Here is an 18,399-nt window from a genome sequence, read left to right on the forward strand (position 1 = left end):
GGATGCCGGTGGTTTTAGATCACCGTTTTTGGTGTTTCTGATCGGCACCTGCCACCATAGTGGTTGGGTTGGGAGTAACTCGATGTCCAACACTTGTTTATGTGTGTGTGTGTGTGTGTATGTTTGCTCGGATGGGGACAAAGAAAAACCACCACCACCACCGTGAGGTGGTGGCTATTATCATAACCGCTGCTATTATGGCCATTTTGGTGTTGCTGCCACCGCCTTGAGGCACCAGGCGGATGGCTAGATTGTTGGATGCAATCTAAATTTAATGTGTGTGTGTGTTTTGTCTAGTTGGAATACCAAGAACAGCCACCACCACCACCGTGAGGTGGTGGCTGCAGCTATGTGCTGCCTATGTGTGCTTATTTTGTTTAGTGTATGTGTGTGTATGTGTGTTCATCTTGAGATGTAGCCTTATAAAATGTAATTAGAAATGGAATAATGAGAAAGAAACCCTAACCACCACTGTAGGGTGGTCGCTGCCACCACCGGCCGCCGTGTCATGTGGCGGTGTGCCTTGCCTCATTGTGTTCACTCGTTTGGGGTGCTTGAAACCCTAATGGGCCCAAAGAATCCCTAATGGGCCGAATGAATCTTAATGGGCTTAGTGAAAACCCTAACGGGTTTAATGATATTCTAGTGGGCGTAATAGGCCCAATAAAGCCCTTATTAACCTAAAAGCCCAACAAATTGATAAATGGGCTAGTATTTGGATTGGAAAACCCTAATGCCAATAAAACCCTAATTTGGGGAATTAGTCGGGACACACGAGAATTATTTAATAACTTGAAATATTAAATAATAATCATTGGCTAAAATTAATCTAAGCAATATTAGACTTAATGGATTAAGTCCTTAGTGGATTATTTCCTTGATGGGTTAAGTGGGAACACTTAACCCTAATCGTCATTTTATGTGAAACCCTAATTTCACTTGGGTTTATTGTTGTGACTTTCTTTTGGGCTTTGGTAATTGGGTTATTAATGGGCCAATTAAGAACGAACATATTGACGATAATATTTTAATGGGCTTTAGGGTAAGGCCCATGTGCAGGTTTTGGCCATATTTGGAAAATTAGGCCATAGATGGGCCATAATTGGGCCTTCATGATTATGCGATATTGGGCCACTAGAATGTCAAATGTTGGACTAGACTAAATGGTTGGGCCTTATGGTAAGACTTTATAAAGGTTTGGGCCCAATTTGGAAAATTGAGCCATGTGTTGGGCTTTGATTTCCTAGTTGACTTTGGGCGTATTGATTGGGCATTGGGCTTGCATAAAGCCAAGTTTGGGGTAATGTAGTAAATATCCAAACTATGTACTCATGTTTATGTAGTGGAACCACATTATTAATTAGGTGTTATTTTGGTGATGATAGTTCGGGAATCTGTCATCCAACAGTTGGGGTTGAGTCTGTGTGACTTTAGTAGCGTGGGGTGAGTTACCTTCCGGTAGCAGTGGGTCTACGGCCACAATGTCGTCCCACCAGTAGGATTTGTATGTTAGATGATGGTTATTGTGATATTCATCTAGGTTGTTGCTACCTGTTATGTTTTTATTCTAGCATGATATGTTGTTATGTGATAGTGGTAGTAGGGGGTGAAATACTCACCGATTACCAGTCGATATGACCAAAGGGGTAGATTAGTACCCCACTATGCTAGACAGATTATGATATATGTGATTTATATGTTTATGCTATGTTTTTATGTGGTATTGGTAGGGGTGAAATAGTCCCCGTAACCGGTTGAAATAAACCAGAGGGTAGGTCGGGCGCCCAGATATGCTTGAAAGGGTAGGTCGAGCACCCAGATATGCTTGACAGGGTAGGTCGGGCACCTAGATATGCATGATAGGGTAGGCTGGGCACCCAAATATGCTTGGCAGTATGTGATTATGTGGTATGATGAGGGAACTCACCAAGCTTCGTGCTTACGGGTTTTAGTTTTGGGTTTAGGTACTTCGTTTTCAAAGGAAAGGAGTCGGCTTGATCGCAACGCATCACAGTATGGTTTTCCGCACATGAGATCTTTGAGATTACACTCTGATATTGTTTTAAGATAACATGTTTTGATTATTTTTACTTTGCTTTTGACATGACATGATATTATGGATGTTTTATTACACTGTTTGTTTTGTAATAACCTAATTACAACTAAATTTTTGGCCTTAAATATTGGGATGTTACACTAAGCACATACGACATCAAGCATGACCTAAGATCTGCAATAAAGTCACAAGAAATAGTAGACTTTGTGGCTAACTTCAGTAGTGATCTACATGTTGAAGTACAAATAGAAACTAAACAGGTTGTAGAAAAAGAAAACATAGGAATATGGAAAATATTCACAGATGGAGCATCAAACCAAAGAGGGACCGGACTAGGGATCATAATAAAGTCGCCACAAGGGGATTGGAAACGAAGGAAATTGGAAAAAAAGTTGCCTTAAGTATCTTCTAGATATCAAAGATGGCAATGTGAAGCCGAATTTTGCAGGTATATACACTATCTTATCTAATAACTCATCATCTTTTCGTTCTTGGGTCCTTAATTTAGGATGTGGATTTCACATTAGTTCTGATTTGCAGGGGCTACGAAGAACTACGGAAGTGGATCATGGTAGAATAAACTTGTAACAACCTGAAATTCAGGTACCACCAATTAGCCCTTCATCTTTTATTCATTTATCATTTTTGGGCTTTTATGTTGGGCGAGTACGTTAGGCGTACTAGGAGTACGTTGCACGTACTCGTGCGCCTCATTATAACACTTCATCACCCGCGTACCCAAGGTTACGCCGGGCGTAACCGGTCCAGACCAAAAATGCTAATTTGGATTGTTAGCTATTAAAGGAATGGGATGGCTTGGTTCCTCAACCACCATCCTTCAGAAAGAAACCCTAAGAGAGTTGTTCCTTCATTCATAGCTTGTTTGTGAGTGATTTAAGCTTTGAGGTGTCATTTCAAGATAGCAATAGAGAAGAGAAGTCCATTTTGGAGGCTAGAAGTTGGTGTACAAGTGTAGATCCGTGGATAGCAAAGGTTGGAGCTTCTTCCTTAGGTAAAAAGTTCAGATCTTGCCTTGTAGTTCTTGTCGTATGCTTCATGGACCAATTTCTAGGGTTTTAGTCCCAAAGATGGAGAATTTGTGAGCAGGTAGTCTCCATTGGCTTAGATCTATCATATTCCTGGTCCATTTGAGTTGTATGTTCATAAAAATGTAATCTTGGACGTATATGATTAGCCATGCTTGAGATCTAGATGTTTTGAGTTGAAAAGGAAAGGTATTAGAAAGTGTAGGAGCCTTTACAGCCATGCCAAGGCTTAAAGGTTTCGACTTTATGGGTTAGGAGGCTTAAAGAGAGCCGGATCTAGAAGTTGAAGAAGTGTCTTAACCATTTAAGACCATAAATGAAGTGTGGCTGAATCTGGGTATTACGCTGGGCATAACTCCTAGTACACGCGGCGTACGGGGTTGAGACCCCGATTGTGGTTCAGTGATGTACACCCCGCGTACAGAAGCCGGTATGCTGACTTTCGTTGACTTTTAGGATTTTGGTCAACATGTGGACTTTGAGTCAAGGAGGGGTAAAATGGTCTTTTACCCCTCTGACGAATAATAAAGGGTGAAGACTAGTCTTAGAAGTCAATATTAATTAGAATGATATTTCGTTATGATTAGGCAGGGTTGGGTCATCTTTATTGAGATTTGGAGATAGCGAGCACGTGAGATTCTATACTTTCCACGAGGTGAGTTTTCTCACTATACTGTACCCGGAAGGGTATTATTGTTTGATCGGAAGGTCGGATATGTTATGAGTTGTATGTATTGTATATGATAAGTTAACCGTTTATATGTGCTATATATGCTATGCTTGATATGGGCCGAAAGGCATTATGTTATGGGCCGGAAGGCATTGTGATGTGGACCCTAAGGTCGACACAGGTAGGACCGGAAGGTTTACCGGGTCGGGACGGAAGTCCCCTGAGATACATGGACCGAAAGGTCATGGCCTAGAAGGGCGTATGTTCGTAAGTAGTATCTTGGGGAATTCACTAAGCATTTATGCTTACAGTTGTTGTGTTACGTGTTTCAGCTACTAGCGAGGACCGTGCGAAGGCGCCGACGTGATCTGCACACACTATTGGAAGATTTATTTATGATCTTGGGATTTACATGATTTGTATTATGTTATGATACATATGATTTTATGACTTGATTTGGATGAAAAAATGTTTTAAGAAATGAAAATTTTGTTTTGAAAATTCACGTTGTTACAAGTTGGTATCAGAGCCTTCGTTTGAGGGATTCGGGTGCACCTTCGGGCGTAACTGAACTCAAACCGAGGATTTGAGAAAAAAATTTGAATAATAAAAGCATAAAATTTTATAAGAGATTTTGTAATAACCAAAGAAGAAGCAGTGTGTACGGTCAGCCAACGCCCGAACGGTGAAATCCTCAAAATACCCTTACAGTATGTGTTGTGAGATATGTTATGATATGTTATGCATGCTAGAGTATACTAGGTATTCATATTAGGACTAGAGTGGCCTGATTTGTGATGCCTTAGTCTAGGGGAAACCTGCTGCTATGAGATGCCTTGAGCGACTAGGTAGCCAGTGCATAGCAAGAATAGAGTACTCGTGATCCGGGGTCCAAGGAGGAGGACTTGGGGTGAATGTTGATGCAGTGTAGTCAGTAGTATAGGGCCCGTACTACTAAAGAAACCGGATTAGTAGGCAGTCCAAGTAAGAATCCTTTGGGTATCGGAGGTCGAGTAGGGTTGCGGTATCGAGTGCGAGTATGCTCGATTGAGTCTCTGATATTTTTATGTTGTATTTCAGAGGCATTATGTTTGCGACACGCCACAGACCTGCGACGAGCCGTGTGAGTGACGAGGAGCTTCTTCAGATGATCCACGATGAGGTGGCTGCGGCAATCCGGGCCAAGATTCCTGAGATGTTTGGGTCTATCAAGACCACGCTGCTGGAGACTTTCGATGAGTGGTACGCCGCGGTGACTGAGGCCGCAGCCGCTGCAGCTACAACAGCTGTGGCTGATGCCAGACCTCTGGGAGGTGACTCGTTGCTATTCCGGGAGTTCAGCAACACGAAGCCACCTGAGTTTGATCGGACGTAGGATCCGATTGCTGCGATGAGATGGATTGCTAACATTGAGGGATGCTTCTACACGTGTTTATGTCCGGAGCATCTGAGGGCACGGTTCGCTTTGAACCAACTCCGCCAAGGAGCAAAGGATTGGTGGAAGTTCATGACGGCGAACTTCACTCTTGCGGAGATTTCAGCCGTGACTTTTGAGAGATTCACTACTATGTTTAGAGACGAGTATGTTCCCCCGGTGGAGAGGGAACGGTTGATTCAGGAGTTCTTGACCCTCAAGCAGGGTAACGATTCAGTTGCTGTGGTCACCCGGAAGTTTCATGAGAGGGCGATGTTCTGCCCTAAGAAGGTGTCCACTGAGCAGGCACGAATGAGCCGATATTTGGGTATACTGAGGAGGGATATACGGGAGTTCGTATCGAACTCGACATACCAGACATTTGCTGAGCTCCAGGAAAATGCCAGGAATAGGGAGATCGAGTTGGAGACTCAGGCCAGGGAGGAGGCCGAGTCTCAGTGGGTGGATCGGCGGTCGGCTCAGTCCCAGCCGGCAGCCAAGCGGACCAAGTCCGCCGATTTGAGGACGGGAGGTCAGAAGGGCTGCACTTGCGGAAAGTCCGGCAAGGGTCATGAGGGGGCCTGTTGATCAGGTGCTTGCTACAAATGTGCCAAGGAGGGGCACATCGCTAGGGATTGTCCCAAGGGATTTATGGTTTGCTTCCATTGCAACCAGACCAGCCATCGGAAGGCTGAGTGTCCTCAGCTTCACCACGGATCAGCACAGGGATCTGCACCTACTGCTAGGGTTACCGAGACTCGGCCGGCAAAGGCCAAGGCTCCGAAGGCTCATGGTAGAGCTTTTCAGTTGACTGCGGAGGTAGTCCGCGCGGTGCCCGATGTCGTGGCTGGTATGTATTCTTTATTGTATTTACTTTTATGCTGAGATATTGTTCTTATATTATGTTATGTGTAGGTAGTTTTCTTGTGAATTTTGTACCTGCCTTGGTATTATTTCACTCGGGTGCGAGTCGGTCTTTTGTATCTTTGGCTTTAGTCAGCACATCGGTATTGATCGAGAGGTGATGAGTCGCCCCTGAGGGTTTCCATAGCTGATGAGAAAGCGGTAAACATCGCCGACGTGATTCGATGATGTGTGCTCGAGATTTTTGGTGTCAAGTTCCCTATAGATCTGGTTCCTATAGCGATGGGAGATGTCTGTGTCATCGTCGTCATGGATTGGTTAAGTAAGTTTGGAGCGGTCATTGACTACGAGAGACACCTGGTGACCATACGAGACCCTAGTGGGGGAGTGCTTACTGTGTATGGCGAGGGGACCCGGTGTGGGTCAGCGTTTTGTTTGGCTGCCAGGGCGAGATAGAGTTTGCAGCAGGGCTGCAGTGGATTCATAGCCTATGTGATGGACACACGAGTGGCCGCGGGGAGGCCAAATTCGGTTGACGAGGTTCCAGTAGTGTGCGAGTTTCTGGATGTGTTTCCTGAGGAACTGTCGGGCGTGTCTTCGGAAAGGCAAGTGCAGTTCCATATTGATCTGGTTCCGGGAGCGGCACCCATCGCCAAGGCGCCTTATCGCCTCGCTCCACCAGAGATGCAGGAGTTATCCTCATAGCTTCAGGAGCTGCTGGGAAAGAGGTTTATTCGACCGAGTAGCTCACCTTGGGCAGCGCTGATTCTTTTTGTCAAGAAAAAGGATGGTTCACACCAGATGTGTATCGATTACCGGGAGTTGAATAAGTTGACGGTCAAGAACCGGTATCCGTTACCTAGGATCGATGATCTGTTGAATCAGTTGCAGGTGGCATCTTGGTTCTCTAAGATAGACTTGAGGTCGGGTTATCATCAGATGAGGGTTCTGGATGAAGATATCCAGAAGACTGCATTCAGAACTCGTTATGGACATTACGAGTTTGCGGTGATGCCTTTTGGGCTCACTAATGCCCTAGCTGCGTTCATGGATCTTACGAACATGGTATACAGGCCGATGTTGGATCGGTCGGTGATCGTATTCATTGATGATATTTTGGTATATTCGAGGTCTAGAGAGCAGCATGAGGAACATTTGAGGGAGATTCTTGGAGTTCTGAGATCGGAGAGGCTGTGTGCCAAATTCTCCAAGTGTGATTTTTGGTTACGAGAGGTCCAGTTCCTAGGACATCTTGTTAACCAGAAGGGGATATTGGTCGATCTGGCCAAGATTGAGGCGGTGATGAGATGGGAAGTGCCGAGATCACCCACTGAGATTAGGAGCTTTCTAGGATTGGCCGGCTATTATCGGAGGTTTATTAGGGATTTCTCCAAGATCGTTGTGCCACTTACCAAGATGACCCAGAAGGGTGTTGCATTTTCATGGGGTCCGGAGCAGCAGTTCTCATTCGAGACCCTTCGTCAGAAGTTGTGCAAGGCCCCGGTGCTCGCACTCCCGGAAGGGATGGAGGATTTTGTGGTATATTGTGATGCATCAATATCTAGCTTAGGGGCAATGCTTATGTAGAGGGGGTACGTTATAGCGTATGCATCGAGGCTGTTGAAGCCTCATGAGTCGAGATATCCCACCCACGACTTGGAACTGGGGGCTTTGGTGTTTGCCCTCATGATCTGGAGACACTATCTATATGGGGTTCGGTGTACCATATACATGGACCACAAGAGTCTGAAGTACTTGATGGATCAGCCAAACCTGAATATGCGCCAGAGGAGATGGTTGGATGTGGTGAAGGATTATGATTGTGAGATGCTATACCACCCGGGCAAGGCTAATTTCGTAGCCGATGCGTTGAGCCATAGGGTGGAGAGCGCCCCGATCCGAGATGTTTGTATGAGGTTGACGGTGATGACTTCGGTATTGGACACCATCCGAGGGGACCAGGCTCAGGCTGCGAGACCAGAAAACCGAAAGAGGGAGCGGGTTGTCGGGCAGGTATCATAATTCGTTACCGATGGTCGGGGACTGATGACATTTCAGAGTCGGATTTGGGTACCATTTGTGGACGGGACGCGTACCATTTTGATGGAAGAAGCACATCAATCGAAGTTCTCGATCCATCCTGGGGCTACTAAGATGTATTTGGACCTAAAGAATGAGTATTGGTGGCCCTGTATGAAGAGGCATGTTACATGGTTCGTCCAGAGGTGCCTGACTTGTCATCAGGTTGAGGCTGAGCACCAGCGTCTGCATGGTAAGTTGCACCCGCTGGAAATTCCCGAGTGGATGTGGGAACAGATTACCATGGAGTTTATCACCAAATTGCCAAGGACTGGGAGAGGGGTCGATGCAATTTGGGTTGATTGTGGATAGATTGACAAATAGAGCTCATTTTCTTGCTATCAATGAGAGCTCTTCTGCGGAGAGGTTGGTAGAGTTATATGTGAGGGAGGTGGTATTGCAGCACGGGGTTCCGATGTCGATCGTTTCAGATCGGGAGGTACGATTTACTTCCAGATTTTGGAAGAAGTTTCACAAGAAGTTGGGTACGAGGCTGCATTTCAGTACCACATACCACCCACAGACAGACGGACAGAGTGAGCGGACGACTCAGACGCTCAAGGATATGCTTCGAGCATGTGTTTTGGATTTTGGAGGGATTTGGGACACCTATTTACCCTTGGTAGAGTTTTCGTACAACAACAACCATCATTCGAGCATTGGTATGCCACCCTTTGAGTTATTGTATGGGAGAAGGTGTCGAACCCCCATCTGTTGGGGAGAGGTGGGGCAACGGGTAATGGGTAGTACGGAGATTGTGATTCTGACGACCGAGCAGATACAGCATGTCAGGCAGAGATTGTTGACCGCTCAGAGTCAACAAAAGAGTTATGCGGATAGGCATCGGTCCGAGCTCCAGTTTCAGGTTGGTGACCTTGTACTCTTAAAGGTCTCTCCTTGCAAAGGAGTGATTCGATTGAGGAAGAGGGGAAAGTTGGAACCTCGATATATTGGACCTTTCAGGGTAATCACAAGGGTAGGCAAGGTAGTCTACCGTTTGGATCTACCTGCAGAGCTGGGTCAGATTCACGACACCTTTCATGTGTCACAGTTGATGAAATGTATTGCCGAGGAGTCGGCAGTAGTACCATTAGAGGATATTCAGGTGGATGCAGGCCTGAACTATGTTGAGAGATCAGTGGCAATTAGGGATCGAAAGGTTAAGGTTCTGAGGAACAAGGAAGTGCCCTTGGTGCAAGTGCAGTGGCAGCATTGGAAGGGGTCCGAGCTGACGTGCGAGTCCGAGTCGGAGATGTGGGAACAGCATCCGGAATTGTTTTCGGTATAAGACTTCGGGGACGAATTTTGGTTCTAGTAGGGGAGAATTGTAACAGCCCGAAATTCAGGTACCACCAATTAGTCCTTCATCTTTTATTCATTTCTCATTTTTGGTCTTTCGTGTTGGGCGAGTACTCTGGGCGTACCAGGAGTACGTTGTGCGTACTTGCACGCCTCATTATAACGCTTCATCACCCGGGTACGCTGGGCGTACCCAAGGTTACGCCGGGCGTAACCAGTCCAGACCCAAAACCCTAATTTGGGTTGTTAGCTATAAAAGGAATGGGATGGCTTGGTTCCTCAGCCACCATCCTTCAGAAAGAAACCCTAAGAGAGTTGTTCCTTCATTCATAGCTTGTTTGTGAGTGATTTAAGCTTTGAGGTGTCATTTCAAGGTAGCAAAAGAGAAGAGGAGTCCATTGTGGAGGCTAGAAGTTGGTGTACAAGTGTAGATCCATTGATAGCAAAGGTTGGAGCTTCTTCCTAAGGTAAAAAGTTCAGATCTTGCCTTGTAGTTCTTGTGGTATGCTTCATGGACCAATTTCTAGGGTTTTGGTCCCAAAGATGGAGACTTTTTGAGCAAGTAGTCTCCATTGGCTTAGATCTATCATATTCCTGGTCCATTTGAGTTGTATGTTCATAAAAATGTAATCTTGGACGTAAATGATTAGCCATGCATGAGATGTAGATGTTTTGAGTTGAAAAGGAAAGGAATTAGAGAGTGTAGGAGCCTTTACAGTCATGCCAAGGCTTAAAGGTTTCGACTTTATGGGTTAGGAGGCTTAAAGAGAGTCGGATCTGGAAGTTGAAGAAGTTTCGAAACCATTTATGACCAGAAATGAAGTGTGGCTAAATCTAGGTATTACGTTGGGCGTAAATCCCAGTACGCGCCGCGTACGGGGTTGAGACCCCGATTGTGGTTCAGTGATGTACGCCCCGCGTACTTTAGTATGTTGACTTTCGTTGACTTTTAGGATTTTGGTCAACATGTGGACTTTCAGTCAATGAGGGGTAAAATGGTCTTTTACCCCTCTGAAGAATAATAAAGGGTGAAGCCTAGTCTTAGAAGTCTATATTAATTATAATGATATTTCTTTATGATTAGGCGGGGTTGGGTCTTCGTTTCAAGATTCGGAGATAGCGAGCACGTGAGATTCTATACTTTCCACGAGGTGAGTTTTCTCACTATACTGTACCCGGAAGGGTATTATTGTGTGACCGGAAGGTCGGATATGTTATGAGTTGTATGTATTGTATATGATAAGTTAACCGTTTGTATGTGCTATGTATGATATGCTTGATATGGGTCGGAAGGCATTATGTTATGGGCTGGAAGGCATATATGTTATGGGCGGAAGGCATTGTGATGTGGACCGTAAGGTCGACACGGGTAGGACCGGAAGGTTTACCGAGTCGGGACGGAAGTCCCTTGAGACACATGGACCGGAAGGTCATGGCCTGGAAGGGCGTATGTGTGTAAGTAGTATTTTGGGGAATTCACTAAGCATTGATGCTTACATTTGTTTTGTTACGTGTTTCAGGTACTAGCGAGGAGCGTGGGAAGGCGCCTGCGTGATCTGTACACACTATCGGAGGATTTATTTATGATCTTGGGATTTACATGATTTGTATTATGTTATGATACATCGGATTTGATGACTTGATTTGGATGAAAACATGTTTTAAGAAATGAAAATTTTCTTTTGAAAATTCACGTTGTTACAAAACTTGATCATGGAGAATAGACGGTCTTCACCTCTCATCAACATTGGAGTTTATAGTCAAGTGATGGTGATGGTGTTAGTTTAGATTTGTTGAACTATTGCTACTTGTCAAAAATGACACAAAACATTATTTCTTTTCATGTATTGCTCAAATAAGATTTTAGATATTCTTTTAATGATGAAAATGGTTCTATTGTGCTTATAAAATGGTATTTTTTTATCTTGAAGCTGTTAAATGTGACTCAAGTAATTAGATCATGATCATGGAGAATTTGGAGCACTTTGAACTCAATGGAGCACTTGGGATTCATGGAGCATATGACAAAGGAACGGATTATATGAGAAAGGAATGGATCGTCTGACAAAGAAACAGATCAAGTGTCAAAGCAATAAATTATATAGAAGGGGGTTTGGAGTATCTATAAGAGGTTTGGAGAACTTGTGAGTAATATGGAGTAACAAGGGGACCTTGTTGCATCAAATGATGAAGGGATGGGCTAAGAAGGATGCTGTTGCACCAAGGGCATTCCTACTTGCACCATTATGCTACCGCTTGCGCCATGAGGGGTTCTTCTTGTGCTATGAGGATCCTTCTTGCGCCATGCGATACTCCTTTTGAGCCATGGAGTATGGTCTTGTGCTATGCATGGCCTTATTGTGCCATGTATGTTCCTGTTGCGCCAAGGTGTTATTTTTGCTCCAATATTGATGTTCTTGTGCCAGACTTGAAGCCTATTATGCCATCCATACACTTCTTGCGCCATCATGGTGCAAGTTGGACCATCTTGGTCCTTGATGAACCAACTATGTTATGAAGTCGTCTATGATGCTCATCATCGTTCAATGATGCTCAGAATTTGGTATTTCTCAAGATTTACACTATGTTGTGCCACCATGATAGATGTTGGGTCATTAGTGTTCATGATGTGCCACTTGTATATCATGATGCTCCACTATGGCATAAAGTGATCCATCATGTGTGTTACCGATGCTCATGGGTTGTATGACATGGAAGAAGGTTCCAAAAGATGTTGCATGGTGGATTATTATTGGTTAACACCTTTCATGGGCCTATGGGCCAACAGACTTGGCCCTTTAGGGTTTTAGGTCTGATCCCTCAAGTATAAATAGGGATGCGTGCAGAGTCATTTGAGGTTTCTTGTATCTCTTATCGTGTATCCTTAGTGAGTAGGACAATTCTCTAGTGAATTGTACTTATCACAACTGTTTCAGAACTTTAAAATAAAGAATACTCCCCTCCTACCCATGGACATAGGTCGCCTTAACTGAACCATGTAAATATTGTGTCTTTGTGTGCTTATTGTTTTTACTTGTTATCCAAATTACTTTCTAACAAGGGTCATCAAAACTTGGTAAGTGGCATTAGATTTGTTCTGAGGCTTGATAAGTATCGCATGTATTCCTTAACAAGTGGGATCAGAGTTGCGGTTGATGTTCTGTTGATTGAAGATGGCATCTCACAAGTTCGATTTGGAGAAGTTCAATGGTTTGAATGATTTCACTTTGTGGAAGGTGAAGATGAAGGCTCTTCTTGTTCAATAAGGATGTGCAACGAAAATGGAAGGTTAAGTGAAACTACCAAAGGACATCGCAACTGAAAGGAAGTTGGATATTCTTGAAAGAGAGAATACCACTATTTTTTTGAGTTCGACGGACGAAAAACTAAGAGTGTTCGTGAATCAAACGAGTGCTTATGGGCTTTAGGTGAAATTGTGTGATAAGTTTCAGAACAATTCTATGACAAACATACTATGTCCGAAAGAAACCTATCATCTAGACAACTTCAATGGGATCATCTTGGACCTACAAGGTATGAATGTAAAGATTGAAGATGAAGATCAAGCACTTATCCTCTTATGTTCAGTGCTGAATTCTTATAAGAATATCGTTGATACCATGTTGTATGGTAGGACAACGATCATTGTGAATGATGTGAAGGATTCTTCGATGTCCAAGGTACTTAAAAGAAAAGTTTCAGTTGGAAAAGAAGTTTCTAGTTCTGGTTTTTTTGTAGGTATAGGAAGAACATCAGATAGACGTGGAGGTAACATAACGAAATCAAGTTTCAAATCTAAAGGCACCAATAAATGTTATAACTGCAAGGAATAGGGAAATTTAGAAGGGATTGTCTATTGCTGAAGAAAGGGAATCATGGTGTTTCACCAAGCAACAATAATGTTGTTGTGGTTCAAGTAAATTCTGATGAAGGGGATGATGGTGAAGTTTTGACAGTTTGTACATCTAGTTCTGCTGATACTTGGGTCTTGCACTCTGGAGCATCCTATCATATGAAATGCAATCGTGACTGGTTCAACTCCTTAAAATAGTGGAATGGCATAGTTAACAAGGGTGATAATAAGGTGGGAAGTATCAAAGGCAGTGACATGGTGCAGATCAAGATGCATAATGGTATGGTCAGGAAACCGGATTGTTGGTTCGTCCCAGAACTTTGATTTCTCTTGACACTTTCGTGAAGGATTGATTGAAATATTCTGGAGAGGGTGACTAGTTAAGAGTCTCCAAGCGTGCTCTTATAGTTATCAATGGTAGGATGAAACCTCATGGGATTTATATTCTGGATGGTCATACGATTGGGGGAACGGTGACTATATCCCAATCCTTGGATCAATATGATGATAAAAGAAAGTTGTGGTATCATAAATTGGGACAAAGAAGGGTAAAGTACGGTTCGGTTCACCACTCAAGCATGGAGATTCTCGAGTGTGTTCACTCATTATGTTCAAGAGATACAAAGAAATGTGAAGTTCAGTTCGGTTCAACACTCAATGAAGGAGATTCTCGAGTGTGTTCACTCACATCTATAGGGTCCCTCTAATGTGAAGTGTCATGGTGGATGTCAATACTTTGTGAATTTTATCGATGATTACTCAAGGAAGACCTGTGTGTATTTTCTAAAGACAAAGGATGAAGATGAAATGTTTGGGTGGTTCAAGGAGTCAAAGATAAAGGTTGAGAAATAGACCAGGAACCATGTCAAGTGACATAGAACAAAAATTCGGTTAGAGTTTTGCAAGGCTTTGTTTAACAACTTCTGCAAATCAGAAGGTGCATTGAAGCATTGCACTGTATGGACAACACCACAGCAAAGCGGAGTGGCGGAACAGATGAACCAAACACTGGTGGAGCATGCTCAGTGCATATGATTATCTATTGTTTTATTGAAGAAATTCTAGGTGGAAGCAGCTAACACTACTTGCTATCCAGCGAATAGATCTCCATAAATTGCAATTGATTTTAAGAATCCTCAAGAGGTATGGTCTAGGAAACCCTCTGAGAACACTAGTTTATGAATGTTTGGATGCTCTGCTTATGCTTATGTGAGTGTTGGTAAACTGCAACGCATGGAAATGAAGTGTATATTTCTAGGATATGCGTCTGGAAGGAAAGGTCATTGTCTATGGTGTATAGAAGAACAAACTCCAAAATTCATTATTAGAGAATATATGACCTCTAAATAAAGAGGTGGTACAAGTGTTACGGGGAACAATCAGGAAGCTAGCCAGAAGGTGGAGTTTGAATCAGAAACCCTACATAGTTTTGCGATAAATGAGGAAGATCAGGGTGGCATGGAAGAGCACAGACATGAGGAATCCCTTATTCAGCCTAAGGAAGAAGTGTCTGGTGATGCTGATGTCAAGACAATCAACTTAAAGAAGCTTTTAAAGAATGATCTTGTGATGAACCATTTAGCAGCTAAAAGGAAGATAACAAGGATAGAGATTCAGGGTGATAGAAGAGTAGGATGGTTATACATTTTTACTAGCTTGAGGAAGTATTTCAGTTATTCTATCATGATCAGTCTAAATGTGTTGGTACTTCTTTGGCAGTTTGAGGAAATCGGAGAAAAACTCATTGGGAAGTGTTCAAGTGGATCTTGCTACACTTGAAGGGAACTTTTGGCGTTTGTCTAGGGTATGGTGCAAATTCATGTCATATGAACTTGGTTGGATTGATAGACTTGGACTAAGAAAGTGATCTAGAGATAAGAAGATCATCAGTGGTTGGATTATCTGTTGGAGGTAGAGACAGTTGATGATCATACTTTGAGTGTATCGAGGGATCATCATGGGTGTACTCTTGAGTTATTCCTAGAGAGGTACCCGATTTATTTCATTCCTATTCCTCTGGGTGAGAGCAAGTTCATTATAGGGATGGACTGGTTGAGCACTAATAGGACAATGATTGATTAGGGGCACCAGTTAGTGCAGGTTCGAACCTTTAGTGGGGGGGGGGGTGAAACTATTTTTCAGTGCAAGATTGCTCTATACGGACCGACTCTATGTTCAGTTCTGAGAGCTAGGAGATATCTTCAGCAAGGTTGTTTGGTTTATGGCTTATGTAGTAGACACCAGGATGGAGAGAAAGACAACGGTTGAGGATGTGCTAGTAATTCAAGAGTATTCAGATGTATTCCTTGATGAATTTTCTTGATTTCTTACGGAGAGACGGGTGGAGTTTCATATAAATTTGGTTCCAGGGGTGACACCGATAACCAAGACACCCTATCAGTTAGCACCACTGGAGATGCAAGAGTAGTCTACACAGTTGTAAGAGCTGTCAAACAACGTGTTTATCAGACCGAGTAGTTCACTCAGGGGAGAACTGAAGGACGGCTCCCACAGGATGTGAATCGATTATCGGGAGCTGAATAAGTTAACGTTGAAGAACCGTTTTCCACTTCCAAGGATTGATGATTTATTCAACTAGTTACAGGGTGCATCTTGGTTCTCCAAGATCGATCTGTGTTGAAGCTACCGTTAGATGAGATTCAGAGACGAGGAAATCCATAATACTACTTCCAGGACTCGTTATGGTCATTACCAGTTCGTGGTGACTCCTTTCGGGCTCACAAATTCCCTATCCATGTTCATGGATCTTATGAACCGAATGTGTAGACCGATGTTGGATCCGTCTGTTATTTTATTTATTGATGATATCTCGGTCTATTCTAAGACCAAGGAGCAGCATGAGGATCATATGTGATAGGTTCTACAGACTGAGGAGGTACAGGTTTTATGCCAAATTCTCCAAGTGCGAGTTCTGGTTGTACAAGGTGAAGTTTTTTTGGCACATTGTTAATAAGAAGGGGGTATTAGTTGATCCAGTCAAGATTGAGGTTGTGATGTAGTGGGAGGTTCCGAAGTCTCCATCTGAGATTCAAAGCTTCATAGGTTTAGCAGGGTATTATCATAGGTTTATCAAGAATTTCTCCATGATCGTAGTTCCATTGACCAGGTTGGCGAAGAAGACAACTACGTTCTACTGTAGGTCTGAGCACCAAGCGACATTTTAGACTTTAAGACAGAGGTTGTGCAAGGCTCCAATTTTAACTCTTCCAAAGGGTGTGGATTATTTTGTGGTATATTGTGATGCGTTGATCAAAGGTTTGGGCACGATGCTAATTTAGAGGAGTCGAGTTATTGCCTACACGTCGACGCAACTGAAGCCTCATGAGGCGAACTATCCCACTCACGATTTAGAGTTGGGGCAGTGGTTATCACCCTCAAGATTTGGTGTCATTACCTCTATAGGTTCCATTATACCATTTACATGGATCACAAGAGCTTGAGGTACTTGATGGATTAGCCAAATTTTAATATGATGCAGCACATGTGGTTGGATGTAGAAAGGATTATGATTGTGAGATCCTTTATCACCCCAAGAATGCCAACGAAGTGTCCGACACACTCATTCGCAAAGTGACAAGTGCACCTATTCGATATTTATGTTTGAGGTTAATGGTGATTACTCCATTATTGGAGCGCATTCACAGGGCTCAGGTTGACTCCATGACATAGGATCATCGCAAGAGTGAGTGCATTGTGGGGTAGGTTTCCTCTTTCAATAACAAGGGTAGGGGACTACTGAACTTACATAAGAGGATTTGGGTACTGTATTAGGGTGGTGTATAGCATGTACTAATGGAGGAGGCACACAATTCAATATTTTCCACTCGTCCAGGTGAGACAAAAATGTACCAAGACCTCCGATCCAAGTATTGGTGGCCCTGCATGAAGCATGATATGGCTTGGGACGTAGAGAGGTGCTTGACTTGCAGAAAGATCAAGGTTGAGCATCAGCGATCCCATGGAAAACCGGAGTCATTGGGCATTCCCGATTGGAAATAGGAAGAGATCACGATGGACTTCCTCATGAAGTTGCCATGGACAGTGCGAGGGGTGGATTTGATTTGGTTCATTATGGATCGATTGACCAAGAGTGTGCATTTTATTCGCATTAAAAAGAGCATCCATGTGAAGATGTTGGCAAGCTTTTATATTTAAGAGGTCATGGCTCATCATGGAGTGTTAGTATCAGTGGTCTTGAATAAGGAATTATGCTTCACTTCTAGATTTTGGAAGAGATTTCATGAGGATTTTGGTACTCGTCTGCACTTCAGCATGACTTTTCATCTGTTGACTGATGGTGACAGTGAGTAGATTATCCAGACTTTGGACGACATGCCTCAAGCCTATGTACTAGATTATGACGGTAGCTGGGATATGTATATCCTATTGGCTGAGTTTTCGTACAACAACAATAATCCTGCCAGTATTGATCGGCCTCCTTTTGAGATGCTCTATGGAAGGAAATGACAGACCTCAATGTTTTAGGGCAAGGTCGGTCAGCAGGTCATGGGTGGCATAAAAGTGGTGCTACGAACTACCGAGATGATCCAATTGGTGTGTGGGAGGTTTTAGACTACATAGACTCAATAAAAAAGCTATACAGATAGGTGTTGATCTGATTTGGAGTTTTAAGTAAGAGATATGGTATTCTTGAAGGTGTCACCTTGGAAAGGTGTCATCCGGTTCAAGAAGCGGGTCAAGCTATGCCCCATATATATTGGTCCTTTCAGGGTTATTTCTTGAGTGGGTAGGGTTTTATATCATTTGGAGCTACTCGAAGAACTCAGTCAGATCTATATCACTTTTCACATCTCTCTTATACATAAGTGTTTGGTAGATGATTCCATAGTAATCCCTTGGGAGGACATTCATATAGACGAGCGCCTGAATCACATAAAGCGAGCAATCATGATTCTAGATAACAAGAGGAAGACCATATGGAATAAGGTTGTAAGCCCAGTAAAGATGCAATTGCAGGACCGTAAGGCTTCATAGTGGACATGCGATCCTGAGCAAAAGATAAGGGAGCATTACCCAAAGTTGTTTTTTGCATTGGACTTCGAGGATTAAGTATAATTCAAGTATGGGAGAGTTATA

Source organism: Lactuca saligna, chromosome 4, assembly GCF_052625555.1.
Source record: "Lactuca saligna cultivar CGN05327 chromosome 4, ASM5262555v1, whole genome shotgun sequence".
NCBI classification, from domain to species: Eukaryota; Viridiplantae; Streptophyta; class Magnoliopsida; order Asterales; family Asteraceae; genus Lactuca; species Lactuca saligna.